This window comes from Rhamphochromis longiceps, linkage group LG2, assembly GCF_057381845.1.
Source record: "Rhamphochromis longiceps isolate RC_006_pf linkage group LG2, R_longiceps_female_GT1.1, whole genome shotgun sequence".
In the NCBI taxonomy this organism is placed as follows: domain Eukaryota; kingdom Metazoa; phylum Chordata; class Actinopteri; order Cichliformes; family Cichlidae; genus Rhamphochromis; species Rhamphochromis longiceps.
The window spans coordinates 8,870,240-8,883,951 of NC_140558.1; the positions used below are offsets into that span (position 1 = coordinate 8,870,240).

Below are 13,712 nucleotides of genomic sequence, written 5' to 3' on the forward strand. Positions count from 1 at the left end.
AAGCTTTATTCATTCAAGCCTTATAATAATGTAAATGTAATCAAAAATGACTGCCCGATATTTTTCCTGACTCAAGAGAAGTTCATTCAATACCTCAACAATGTCCTGTCTTTCAAAATCTTGAGTTGTGACAGGGGTGACTGTGGCACAGGAGGTAGAGCAAGTTGTCTACTGGTTTAATCCCTGGCTTCTCTAATCTGATACTAAAACTATCAATGGGTAACATACTGAACCCCAAGTTGCTCCTGATACATCCATTGAAGTGTAAATGTTACATAAAAATCTTGTATGAATGTGTGTATGAATGAGGTTATTATAATGATATTATAATAATGATAGTATAAAACACTCAAGAATGGTGTGTGTAGTATCCAGTGAGAAACTTAAAGCTCTTACTTTTCCTATTTTAAAAGGTATTTTTTACAGCCACCGGTAATTTATAGGAAAACCCCATCCCCTGAAACTTTTTGTATGTAGTTCAAGCTTATCTTTGATCATCTCCTTAGTTAAGGATACAGGCAAGTTAACATACCAGGTAATCCTTCACCAGCTTCTCAGGATCTTCATTCAGGTACACGCAAAGACCTTTGGCGATGTATTCTCTTGTGATTTCAACAGCATCAGTCTTTATACACAGAGGGGGAAAAAAACAAATATATACGGAAATCCATCTCAATGACCTAGCAGTGGGATTAAAGAACTTTTAGTTGAATTACCAGGAATTTGTGAGAAATACAGAGGCTATTGTTTTACAGTCTTAATCTTTTCAAATAGTATTTATGCATTTTAGACAAGTCTGTCATTTTAATATTGTTTTGTAATTTGTGTATTAATTTAATCATGCCATACCCCCAATTCAAGAAAGTTTAGATGATATGTACATAAAATCAGAATGCATTGTTTTCTTGGTCTCAAAACTATATGTCACTTAAAAATGAATATATTACATTTTTAACATGGGAATGTGATAATTTTTAAGAAAAATATTAGCTCACCATGAATTTGATGAACTGGCCTGCCAGCTCTCCAGACCTTTCACCACCTGATAAGATTAAACATTTATTATCTTTACAGGAGGGAACTGCAAGTCTCCAAGTTTATTAAGTAGAAAAATATTTAATTTCAAAAAAATTAAAAAACAGGAAAACATATCATAAGACCCTTATGAAAAGGACACCGAGGGAACAGTTTACCCTGCCCGGGATAGGGTTACCGGGGCCCCGCCCTGGAGCCAGGCCCGGGGAGGGTGCCCGAGGGCAAGCGTCTGGTGGCCGGGCCTTAGTCCATGGGGTCCGGCCGGGCACAGCCCGAAGAGGAGACATGGGCCCATCCTCCCGCAGGCCCACCACCCGCAGGAGGCGCCATAGGGGTCGGGTGCATTGTGTGCCGGGTGGCGGCCAGGAGCGGAGGCCCTGGCGGACTGACCCCCGGCTGCCAAGACTGGCAATAGGGACATGGAATGTCACCTCTCTGGTGGGGAAGGAGCCTGAGTTAGTGCGTGAGGTTGAGAGGTACCGGCTAGATATAGTCGGGCTCACCTCTACACATGGCTTGGGCTCTGGAACCAGTCTCCTGGAGAGGGGCTGGACTCTGTCTCAGTCTGGAGTTGCCCCTGGTGAGAGGCGGCGGGCTGGGGTGGGTATCCTAATATCCCCTCGGCTTGCTGCCGGTACGTTGGGGTTTTTCCCGGTGGACGAGAGGGTTTGTTCCCTGCGCCTTAGGGTCGGGGAACGGGTCCTGACTGTCATCTGCGCTTATGCGCCGAGTGGCAGTTCAGAGTACCCAGCCTTCTTAGAGTCCCTGGGGGGGGGGTGCTGGAGGGTGCTCCACCTGGAGACTCTGTTGTCCTGCTGGGAGACTTCAATGCTCACGTGGGTAACGACAGCGAGACCTGGAGGGGCGTGATTGGGAGGAACGGCCTCCCTGATCTGAACCCGAGCGGTGCTCTGTTATTGGACTTCTGTGCTAACCACAGTTTGGCCATAACGAACACCCTGTTCGAACATAAGAGTGTCCATAAGTGCACGTGGCACCAGGACGCTCTAGGCCGTAGGTCGATGATCGATTTTGTAATCGTATCAGCAGACCTGCGACCATATGTTCTGGACACTCGGGTAAAGAGAGGGGCTGAGCTGTCAACTGATCACCACCTGGTGGTGAGTTGGATCAGGTGGCGGGGGAGGACGCTGGACAGACCTGGTGCACCTAAACGCGTAGTGAGGGTGTGCTGGGAACGTCTAGCAGAGGCCCCAGTCCGCGAGATCTTCAACGCACACCTCCGGCAGAGCTTCGACAGCATTCCGAGGGAGACTGGGGACATTGAGTCCGAATGGACCATGTTCAGAGTCTCCATTGCCGAAGCTGCTGCATTGAGCTGCGGCCGCAAGGTGGTGGGTGCCTGCCGTGGTGGTAATCCCCGAACCAAATGGTGGACACCAGAGGTGAAGGGAGCCACCAGGCTGAAGAAGGAGTCCTATCGGGCTTGGTTAGCCTGTGGGACTCCGGAGGCAGCCGACAGGTATCGACAGGCCAAGCGGAATGCGGCTCGGGCAGTGGCTGAAGCAAAAACTCGGGTGTGGGAGGAGTTCGGAGAGGCCATAGAAAAAGACTTTCGGACTGCCTCGAAGAGATTCTGGCAAACCGTCAGACGTCTCAGGAGGGGAAAGCGGTGCTCTACCTGCACTGTGTATAGTGCTGGCGGAGCGCTGCTGACGTCGACTGAGAAAATTGTCAGGCGGTGGAAGGAATACTTCGAGGACCTCCTTAATCCCACTGACACGTCTTCCGAGGAGGAAGCAGAGTCTGGGGATGAGGGGAATAACCCGCCAATTTCCGGGGGCGAGGTCACTGAGGCAGTTAAACAACTCCTTGGTGGCAGAGCCCCTGGTGTTGATGAGGTCCGCCCCGAGTTCCTGAAGGCTCTGGACGTTGTAGGGCTGTCCTGGTTGACACGCCTCTGCAATGTTGCGTGGAGATCAGGGGCAGTACCTGTGGACTGGCAGACCGGGGTGGTGGTCCCCATCTTTAAGAAAGGGGACCGGAGGGTGTGTTCCAACTACAGGGGGATCACACTCCTCAGCCTCCCTGGGAAAGTCTATGCCAGGGTGCTGGAAAGGAGAGTTCGTCCGTTAGTCGAACCTCGGATACAGGAGGAACAATGCGGTTTTCGTCCTGGTCACGGAACACTGGACCAGCTCTTTATCCTCTCCAGGATACTTGAGGGTGCATGGGAGTTTGCCCAACCAGTCTACATGTGTTTTGTGGACTTGGAGAAGGCATTCGACCGTGTCCCTCGGGGTGTCCTGTGGGAGGTGTTGCGGGAATATGGGGTGTCTGGCCCATTGCTACGGGCCATTCGATCCCTATACAACCGTTGCAAGAGCTTGGTTCGCATTGCCGGCAATAAGTCGGACTCGTTCCCGGTGGGTGATGGGCTTCGCCAGGGCTGCCCTTTGTCTCCGGTTCTGTTCATAATTTTTATGGACAGGATTTCTAGGCGCAGCCAAGTGGCGGAGGGCTTTCGCTTTGGTGGCCTCAGAATCTCATCTCTGATTTTTGCAGATGATGTGGTTCTGTTGGCTTCATCGGGTGAAGGCCTCCAGCTCGCACTGGAACGGTTCGCAGCCGAGTGTGAAGCAGCGGGAATGAGGATCAGCACCTCCAAATCTGAGGCCATGGTTCTCAGCCGGAAAAGGGTGGAGTGCCCACTCCGGGTCGGGGATGAGTTCCTGCCACAAGTGGAGGAGTTCAAGTATCTCGGGGTCTTGTTCGCGAGTGATGGGAGAAGGGAGCCGGAGATCGACAGACGGATTGGGGCTGCAGCTGCAGTAATGCGGACGCTGCACCGGTCCGTCGTGGTGAAGAGGGAGCTGAGTGTAAAAGCGAAGCTCTCAATTTACCGGTCGATCTACGTCCCTACCCTCACCTATGGCCACGAGCTGTGGGTAGTGACCGAAAGAACGAGATCGCGGATACAAGCGGCAGAAATGAGCTTCCTCCGAAGGGTGGCTGGCCTCTCCCTTAGAGATAGGGTGAGAAGTTCGGCCATCCGGGAGGGGCTCAGAGTAGAGCAGCTGCTGCTCCACATCGAAAGGAGCCAGCTGAGGTGGTTCGGGCATCTGACAAGGATGCCCCCTGGGCGCCTCCTGGGTGAGGTGTTCCAGGCATGTCCCACCGGGAGGAGGCCCTGGGGCAGACCCAGGACACGCTGGAGAGATTATATCTCTCGGCTGGCCTGGGAATGCCTTGGTATTCCCCCGGACAAGCTGGAGGAGGTGGCTGGGGAGAGGGAGGTCTGGGCCTCTTTGCTTAGGCTGCTGCCCCCGCGACCCGGCCCCGGACAAAGCGGATGAAGATGGATGGATGGATGGATGGATGGATGGATGGATGGAAAACATATCTGTTCATGTTTTGTCTTTCCTCCTCAGTGTACTAAAAACACATAAATTGTTAAATAAACCACTGTCCATCAGTTGCAACTTACAAACTTACAAATTTCAACAACCCACACGTAAAATGTAAATTTATCACAACAGTCTCTGTGGTAGAGCCAAACTAGCTTATGTGCAGAGGTTAAGTTATAAACAATATCTATATTTGGAGTATCTAAGTCTTTCATATTAGGCTATCATGCTAGCATGACATTGTGCTATATTCTTGCACTAATGTGTTAGCTAGCTAGAATGGCATAAACAAACAGATTTTTTTTAAAAAAACAAAAAAACAAATGTGAATAAATAGAACTGAAAAGAATCGACAAACTAATGATACTTTTGTGCAAAAAGTATTTTCATCAAGATGGATGAAGATAGATTCACTCTTACCTTTCCAAGATGACCGCGAAGCAAACCATGTGCTTTCCTGCCTCTTGTTGTTTAGAATCTCACGTGATCTTGTGATATCGCGAGTCTTTAAGGCAGCTAACCACTCTTGTTAGATTTTATCATGTCATATCAACAAGAATAAATTTAAGAGGCGCTAAGTTGGTAAATTTCATGTAGATCTTATATGATTTTATTACGTTCACCTTAGAAACATAAATTCATTGTGTTCAAATTACATGTTAGAGTCTTGTAAATGCAATAACCACCAAATTTCACTTTTTTGAGTGTATAATACTATTAAATATAGACCCTCTAAGTCAGTGGAGGGATACATGCTCTGTTACTAACAAACAGGTAGATGAAACGTCTGGGAGGGAAATTTCCTTTCATCTTCTTCCAACACGTCACCATGATGGAAGTCAGATCTAATGGACAGATAATCTGATCAGTCCTAAACATCATTAGCATAGGCTAATTGTTTAATTATCCTCAGAAGTAGCAGACTGCATTGGGGATGAAGGGGGAGAGTGTCATCGCAGATTTGATTTATTAATAATTAGGTCAAATCCAAACAGAGATCCTTCGTTAATGTGTTTTTTCATTCCCTCAGCTCCTGTAAATCTTATGCATTTATCAGTGGGTGACAGTAACAATGAAACTGATGCCATAATGGTCTTTAAAGCCTCGCACAGACCTTCCAGAAGTCTTGGAAACCAACGCTGGCTTTAGAGAAAGATGCCTGATATCTACTGTATGTCACTCAGATTGAGCATTTATCTGTAAAAATCCCACTACTGCGAGGTCTGTGATTACGTGCATTACTTGGAACAATTTTCCAACGGCTCCAGACATATTGAAGCAAATTTGCGTTATTAGAGAAAAATATTACTTGGTCCTTTTTTTGAGCACCGCATTGAAATAATAGTTTGTTCATCTAAAGTAAAAAATGTACAAGAGCCTTTACTGAAGAACCTTCCCATTAGGTGTGTTAAGTAGTTTATGTAGTAGTTTGTAGGCCCTGTTTTTGATGTTCTAAGTGATCCATTTGGCACACACTCTGTCTTCATTACTGTTAAAGAATTTAATCTGTGGCAAAGCATTTGACTTTACTGCAGCTACAGTACAGGATGAAACATGAAGCTTTGTTTTTCCATTATTTTAAATCAGTTTATGGATTACAAGCTCATCCACAGGCTGGGAAATATTCTCAAATCTCTTACCCTTTGCAAAAATGTGCTGTCATTAGGAGCATTTTTAAACAAAGCAGTATGTTAACCCTTAAGAAGTAAACAGTAGGACTAGATGCATTATTTTGCTCTGAAACATAGTGCAAAGTATCCAGAAATGATACTGAGGCTGATGAAAAAGTCACTGGTCACAAGTCGTTTTCTATTAAGCTTTAGGCACGTTGAGCCATTTCTACAATAATTAATGGCTTTTTTTTTTACAGAAATCAGTCCCAGAAATGGTTAAAAATCTGAACATAGTTGTGTTTTTGATCTATTTTAGGGGTAACAAAGTGCTGTGTTTCTCATTTGCTCTGCTTTCCATGGTCTGCACGGCTTGAATGCCGTGATTGGAAGTAATTGTAGCGAGAGCGAGTGAGAGTGATAAGGCCATAGACTCACGCAGAGTCAGTGGCACCAACACCGAGACAGGCGGCCATTATGGTCTCCTTCCATTTTTAAGAACTCCTTCAAAAAGACAGACAACTGATAAAAACAAAATACATTTCTTCTCTTATATCTTCAAAGCATACTTCTCACAAATAGGCTAATTATTTTGTTTTTTAACTTTCATCTCACCAGAAGGAGAAAATGCTTGTTTTGATGTTCTTCTAACCTTTTAATCCATGGATACAGAACGCGCTGCAGTTAATAGGCTATGGTAATTTCAGCGATGGCTTTGAATTGTACTCCAGCTTCAAGGAGAGCGAAATCTTGTCTCTACTCTGATCTTGCGCAAGGTCTAATTAAACTTTCCATCTAACTCTCCCAGGTAGGAATAATGGAGAAAGAGTTATGGCTGTTTATAGTGAAGAAGAACCCCTGTATGCGCTGCTCGCAGCCGGATACAAGACCATTAAAAATAGCAATCCATCACAATTTTTTTTCACTCTGCTGTGTGCAAAGATGGCCCAGAGCCTGGGTGAAACAATACGCTGGCCCACATGACCTGGAAGGTTATTTGTTCTGTTGGATTATACAGTATATTCCGCTCGAAACACTTGGAGGGAACCTCATTTGGCAAGAGTTCGCAGGGGGCTTGAAGAGGCCTGCTGTAGACAAACAATCTTTTAACAGTTGGTGAAGTGGTCCACCGAGAGCAGAGTGATCCCTTTTATTAAAACCACTTGTCCAACATCGTCTCTCCCCTTGTTGGTTGCTTATGGCCGAGGTGCTCTCTGATCATTTGCAGACTCTCCTGGGTTTTTTTGTGTTGTTTTGTCTCTCATTTTATTCCTTAGTGTTGTTCTTTTTTCTTTTTTTCATGGGACTGCAGAAAATTTTAGGGGGGACTTGAGGGGGATATGATCGTATCCTGACTTTTCCCTTACACTGTGCGTTGAGGTTTGGCTGACATCCAGCTTTGTCTGCTTTTTCCCGGGCACGTTCCCATCTCCAGCAAATTCCTGTCTCCAGGGCGCGCATGCACTTTGCCGAGCCTGATGACTGCGGTTGGAAGATGAATTACTCTGCAGGCCTTTGTTTGACAGATGGAGCCAGTTGCAATTGTACACGTGTTAAAGAAGCCGTACAGAAGAGCTCCATTTGACCTTGTCTTAATTATTTAGTTGTGTTTCCTTTTGTTGTTAGAAGACTGAACCACTTTTACCAATATCCTTGACCCACAGAACTCGTGACTTCTTTAGCTCCATAAATCTGGAGCCAAGAGTCTACGATGTTCGGTCTAAACAGCTGAAATAACCACAAGAAGAGCTAGAGGAGGAAGTGAAGATGAAGTGAAATAATGCTGGTCTTTGTCTGTGTGTCTCTAGAGCTGCGGGAAATGTATCATGTTGAATGTGGCCTTCTATCATTCAGGTCCTCTTTACAGTTTCTCTTTATACATAGCAGGGAATTCATCAGATGCACATGGATCATGCCATACGGTTTTCAGATTAAGTAAGGCAAACACAGACACGGGCCTGGGCTTTTTCTAGACGGTCGGTAATCCATTTCAGTTCAGAGATGACAGATTCCTTCATACAATACAGTGCCCCTTATATAGTGCAGGAAGTGTGGAGACTCCATGATTTTCCAGTATGTTGCGAGTTAGTTCGAAGTTCCTGGAAGTTTGATGCTTTGTCGAATCAGTTGTGGGAATTGTTTCAGATGTCCTTACTGACCTGCCTGGGTGTGGTTCCTCAAAGGTTTCCCAGTTAGTGGTTGGAAGGGATGTAACCTCTCAGAATATGAGAAGGCTCACTGATGACTCTTCTGCTCCTTTTTGGAAACGCAGCACTTGAAGTATTTTTCAGCTTCTGTTGAAATACTCAGCTAACCGCCACGAGCTGTACCAACCTTCAACTCTTTATAGTCCTTGCATTATACCAGCTGAAGTGTTAGATAAACAGAACCTTAGACGTCCATCACGTCGCTCTAAAGAGACAAACATCGATGGAATTCATTTTGGTTATTTATTTCTTACACGTCATCATAATCAAAGGCTTTTAGTGTCAACTCTTTTATGGCTTTGCAAAAATCTCTTTGTCCAATTTAACAGTTTCGACTCGGCCAAAAAAGCCTGAATAACTTTAACAGCGTATGATTCTGGCTCAGACTCTGTGATGAAGTGGAGTATTTTGGATTGCTTTGTGATCCCAGTTTTTAACACATTAGGCCCAAGTTGATCTTCGTGCACATCAGTGAAAAGCGGATGATGCAAAGTGGAATCGTTCAATCTCAGAGGCCGAGTATAATGAGCACGGGAAGTCGGTGCTTCCCCCAACCCTTGACCCCAAGTCGTCAACAGCATCTAATGAGACATTTAATCATTTTGAAATGATTATTTCCAGCAGGAGGCGCACCCAGCTCCAGCAATTTTTTCTACTTTTTTTAACGATCAGATGATCTCAACATTTACAGGCCAACTGTTGCATCAGTTGCACTCAGAGGTCACATTTTTTTCAGCGAGGTTGGAAGAAACGTTTGTGCTAATGATGTGAAGTTCACCCTTTTCACTCAGAGGTTCGTGGCGTTCAGTGGAGCAAGCATGCACTGCATTACTCATTTTTAATGCACACCATTGCTCACTTAATTATCAGACTCTCTACTAGTTATTAAAAACAACTGAGTCGCTAACTGACAAAATGTGTGTGCAGTGTACATGGGACCGGACTCAAATAATACATCTTTTGCTTCCACATTAAATCTCCCCCCTGCCTGTGTCTGACTGTCTGCAGTGGACCTGGCAAGAGAGCAAGTATGAGATTTTTTAAGTGGGAAACATATGAAAACCTGTGCAACTTCCACTTTTTAGATGTGGTGAAAATGGCATTCAAGGACGCAGGTGATAGATATATTTTTTTTTCCAGCTGTAACCACAACTGGTTCCTTCTCATTGTGGAAAATAAAATGTGGTGGAATCGAAGACGTGTTCTGGTATATGCTGTTACGCTTGAACTGAATTCCTTTACTTTGATATTGCTTTTAATCTACGAGCAAGTATTTCTAAAGATGGATAAATGTGGAGTGTTGGTACCTGGAGGCAGCCTCTCGTGTTGAGAAACTGAAGCAATATGGAACTGCAGCCAGAAGCTGCAGTTCCTTGTATTTCCACTTTATGTCACGCTCCAAAAGTCAATCGACCCCCACTATGTTAAAATTCCCAAATGTACAGCAGTAATAAGCATGTCTACAACCTTATGCCAAAAGCAGTTTGGGTTTCTATGGCTGTTTTATCTCTTTATAGTAACTGTATAGGGGTTGAAGTTTTTTCTTATAAATGACTGATTAGAATTTATTAAGACCCAAAGTTAGGGCCTTTTTAGCTGCTGGGTGTTTGTTAGGCTTCACCTATTAGGCAGCTATATGGTAAGATTCACTTACAAGCCATCCAAGTTGTTGATTTTATGCATTTTTGATATATTGCTTTGCAATAGTTTTTAGTTTTAGTGTAAAGTGGTCATGAGCAATAGTTTTCTAGACTTTCTGAAAGAAAACACTTGCAGTGGAAAACTACCAGTCATGGATTTGCCTCGCCACAGTGCGGACCTCAACATTATTGAAGCAGTGTGCTATCATGTTGACAGAGAACAGGACAAAAAACACCCAAAAAAGGCTTTGAATATCCTACTTAAGGACTACTTAAAGAAATTACAAGAAAGTTTAGGCTGTGTTGAAGAATAAAGGTGGTCACTCCAAATATTGACTTTAAAGCTCATCAGAATTGTACAAACTCTGTTTCCATGTATGTACCCACATGCTTCAATAAATCTCTGCACCTTTTTCCCATTTTCGTAGCAAAATGTAAAGAAATGAGGTGTGGCTCAAGATTTTTGCACAATACTGTGCAGATTTTATTTGTGATGATTTTTAAAGTTTCAGTTCATCATCTTTAATCGTCCCCAGTGTTCTGTATTGGTAGAAAGAGTAATGTTATATTGTAACAGGGACATTTGTACTAGAAATACACATTGCTTTTGAAATACTGAAATATATCATTTTAAAGCTCTAAGAAAAGCAAATTTGACAGTTCCTTCACTCGATCTGTGTTGGACTCGCAATCAAAACAGAGGTCGGTGAGAAAAACGTCTCTTGTGGTTTAAGGTGAACTTACTCTTTAAATTTCAACTTTATGCGCAAGAAAAGAGATTTGATTACATAACATGAGCTCAGACATCTAAATTTTTCCACCTGTCATTTCTGCATGCATCATACAAGCTCTGGGAATTTTAGATGAATTTATCACTCCTGAGCTCTGGTCTCAGGCTCTCGGACAAATACTTTCCATCACTTACGGTCTTATAATCGACAGCACTCAGGAACCGCTTGACACTTGACACCTGAATCATTCATACCTCTCCATAAATAATAAAACTCTGGCGGCCAGTTAGCAGCACCTGCAACTTGAAACAGTAGTTCGTGAAACACAATCTTTGCCTTGTAAACTAATGTGTTTCACCTGCCTGGGCCACGGCATCTGGGTTAACCGCCTGCTCGCCATGAGCAGCAGACAGGTAGAGGGAACAAAACCTCTCTTCCTGCCTCTCTCAGCCTCCCTCTCCTGACCTCGCTTCCTCTTCCTCCGATGAATTTTTCACCAGAGCGCTTTGATATGTTGCTGTCCCGTGGAAGCCCGGGTAATGCAAACTGGAAGCATAAGGCGTAATTATTTCTCAAAACTGCACTTCTACCCTAATTAGTTCACTCCTCAGAAGTGGGCCTTGCATTATTTACACATCAAGGGGACACACAGGGTTGGAGATAAATATTCATTGTTTGTTGACTTTGCCCCGGTCCCTCGGCTCGGGCGCAAGTTGAGTCGAGAGCCGCTGTCATTGTGGTTGTTTATGAGACTTCTGTATTGCCGGTGCCCAGGACATAATCTGTCTTGTTCTTCTGTAATTATCTCCACTCATGCAGACAGACAGACACCAACTCAGAGTGGGTTTAATAAGTGGACAGCATCCTGGCATCCAGGCAGTGTTAAGCGACTGGATTCATTCTAATTGTGACCTTGCTCAGACTTGCCCTCGCGGTGTCACATTAGTGAACAGCAGAAGAGTATTTTATTCAGTCAGGCTGTGACACTATTTCAGCCATATCCCCCATCAGGCTTTTTGTTCTGGGTCAACTTTAATTAAACTTTTCCCAAAAGGCGTCAGTGGCAGCTGTTATGAAGCGCTTCCTGTTTCTGTTGGTTGCAAAGCAGATTTGTGGGACATGTGAAGGCCGCTTTTCCTGTAAATAGCCCAGTATGAATAGACCGCTGTGTTTAAGCCCCCCACCTCTGTGGTCATACGGCCTTGAGGCCTGTTGTCTGCTCTATAAATGCCCACTGGGAAACTCTTGTTACCTCAAAAAAAAAAAAATGCGGCACCCACTGTAGACTTTTAACAACTGTTCTTTTCCCATTTCTTTATATCATCTCAGTAATGCCGCGCGTGTGTGTTACAGTGATGCCTGGCACAAGAATTACCATAATCACTGTCAACATTAATGGAGATCCTATCACTGGAGAATTTAAACACGGCTTTTCCATATTTATAGAAGCAATAAACAGAGAATGCGCAGCAAAATGTCTGTTATGATTCAAAAGCGAGCCATGTTTACTGGCTTTGAAATGCATATTTGGGTTAGTAGATGAGGTGGAAGGGATAGCAGTTTAAGTTGTGGGATGCGAGTGGAAATGTAATATCACCACGCTAGACGCAGAACATCTGAAGCCATAAATGTGTCACTCTCACTGTCTCCAGGGTTTCCACTTTCCCCCTCAGACGGACAAACGGGGTCATGTGACTGCTCATACTGTGCTCCTATACCATAGATGGCCTGCATTTGTATAGCGCTTTTCTAGTCCATAGAAAAGCGCTATACAAATGCAGCGCTTTACACTACATTCAGTCATTCACACACACATTCACACACTGGTGATAGCAAGCTACATTGTAGCCACAGCTGCCCTGGGGCGCACTGACAGAGGCGAGGCTGCCGGACACAGGCGCCACCGGGCCCTCTGACCACCACCAGTAGGCAAACACAGGGTTAGTATCTTGCCCAAGGATATTTGGCATGCAGCCAGGATGCAGCCTGGGATCGAACCACCGACCTTCTGATTAGGGGCTGACCTGCTCTGCCACCTGAGCTACAGCCACCCATGGTTGAAAGCAAAGCAGTAAACTTATTTAGATGCACAAACCACTGAAAATCCATAATGTGCATGTCTGTTGCTTCTACCTTGTTGGATTTCATTCAGTTTTTTTTGTAAGAAGACCTGGCTCACGGTTAGCATTCTAAATTATCGATGGAGTACCGATTGCTTCTTTATCATCTGCGTTAAGCTTTATCAGTGCGCGTGCTGGCTAAGTTGAGCATAAAAGATCATCAATTCAAGAGTTCCTTTACTATGAACAAACAACTTGTCCAATCAAAAGCACAACAACAAACATTCTTGAAAGGGACGTCCACACATGGAGTATTAGCTGCAAGCCGGGATGGTGGCGGAGGGTTCTCCACGTGTGGTCACAGAACGTTTGTGCTCCACATGGTCTTGAGTGAATGAGCAAAAGCCAACGGACGCTTTGATTCACTTGAAATCGTATAATTTCTATAAACAACTGATCTAATCATAGGTTTCACTCTTCCCACTGTCGCATCTGTATTAGATTTAATTTATTAGAACAAGTATTTCAGTGTGGGGGGGCAAAGTTTTTCCACATGGGGGGTCCGTGGTCTACTGTAATGTGTGTTTATTTTGGTTTGTAAGACTTGAAAGTGAAAATCCCTGCGCTGCAGTTAGTTTGCTCTACTGTTACATTTGCTGCGCGTCTCTGCGGAAAAGAGCCTCAAGTCAATTTGTAAATGATACAGTTTCCATGAGCTCCAGTGACAGTGGGGTATATGAGGTCTACCATAGACCCACAATGCACTTCTCTAGATATGTTGGTTTACAGAAGCTTATCGTGGGTTGGTGTCGCACCTAAAGCAGCACCAACTTTCAGAAATTCACTTTTTCTTTGAACTATATTTATCATCACATTTTTATAGAGCATTCACTCTCGAGCAGTTATATAGTTCTGTCAGTTTAAGATGTGACTTGTTCTGTTAGTAGATCGAAAAATACACGAACTTTGGATGGGAGAAAAATTCAGGCTTTCTTGTTTGCAAGCTTTCACGGCAAGACTCGCAGCTGATAATTTCACACTTTTTCCTCTCTATACTCCGT

The 13,712-nt window shown here is 44.5% G+C and overlaps 1 protein-coding gene across 1 annotated transcript in view; it reads left to right on the plus strand.

The window, feature by feature from the left end:
- fat4 (FAT atypical cadherin 4) overlaps window positions 1-13,712 on the plus strand; it is a 109,081-nt gene that overhangs the window by 46,038 nt on the left and 49,331 nt on the right. The gene's annotated exons all lie outside the window — the stretch shown is intronic.